Consider the following 859-nt stretch of genomic DNA (forward strand, 5'->3'; position numbering starts at 1 on the left):
GCGGGCCCTTTCGCCGCCCGCCGCGGGGAGGGGCCTCGCGTGCACGTGACTCCGAGGGGCTGGAAGAAAAACAGAGCCCGTCTGCGCCCGAGCCTCATTATATTCAAATATTCATTTTAGGAGCCATTCCGCAGTGCCGTCCGGAACCGCGCAGTGCTGCCGCCTCCCTGAGCCTTTCTAGCAAGCCTGTTCAAGATCGGCTGTCAAGAATCATGGACTGTTATTATATGCCTTGTTTTCTGTCAGTGAGTAGCCACCTCTTCCTTCCTCCCTCCCGGGAATTCACTGTGTCCTCCCCGCCCCTGCTCACCCTCCGCCCCACCCGTCGGACCTCCCTGGCCGCGCGGTCGCGCCTTCCCGGCCCGGCAGCCTGGGCGCTGGAAGCGTCCCTGATCCTTGGAAGAGCTGCTCGCTCCCCTCGTTTCCCTCAGATCGGGGGCGTTGCCAGAGAAGGGAGCGCGGAGGGGAGGGGGGGCCGAGAGATGCAAGGTCCGCGGTTCGGGACCGTACCTGGAGGGTTAGCCATTCTCCCCTTCCCCACTGGCCCGGGGGAGCCCCCAGGGCCCCAGGCGCGCGCTCCCGGCCTCTTGTCACAACTCCCCGAGGTCGCCCTGGAATCGCCCCCCGTCCCTTCCCTGGAAGCGACTGAGCGGGCGCGATCAGATGGTTTTGGCTGAGCGTTTTCAAACTGGCTGAGGGCAATAAACTAAACCGTGCGGCCGCCCGCCAGCCCCCAGACCACCTTCTCCGCCTCCGGACCCGGTCGCGCTCCGGCTTCGCCCTGCCTCCGCTCCTCGCCTTCCTTCCCTCCGGCTCCGGCTCGCGACCAGCTGGAAGTTGTGGAAGTTGGGCTCTGAGG

The 859-nt window shown here is 65.8% G+C and overlaps 1 protein-coding gene across 3 annotated transcripts in view; it reads left to right on the forward strand.

Annotated features, from left to right (window-relative positions):
• BMP4 (bone morphogenetic protein 4) overlaps positions 1-859 on the forward strand; it is a 5,112-nt gene that overhangs the window by 826 nt on the left and 3,427 nt on the right. The window contains exon 2 of one of the 3 annotated variants that reach the window (XM_008050369.2): positions 121-245. The gene's annotated coding sequence lies outside the window, so the exon portion shown is untranslated. Of the gene's footprint in view, positions 1-45; positions 246-859 lie in introns of those variants that run through there. The other 2 variants (XM_021708733.1, XM_021708734.1) reach the window with 2 other exon arrangements.

The sequence above is a fragment of the Carlito syrichta genome, unplaced genomic scaffold (genome assembly GCF_000164805.1).
Source record: "Carlito syrichta isolate Samal-C Ts95f unplaced genomic scaffold, Tarsius_syrichta-2.0.1 Scaffold145252, whole genome shotgun sequence".
Lineage (NCBI taxonomy): Eukaryota > Metazoa > Chordata > Mammalia > Primates > Tarsiidae > Carlito > Carlito syrichta.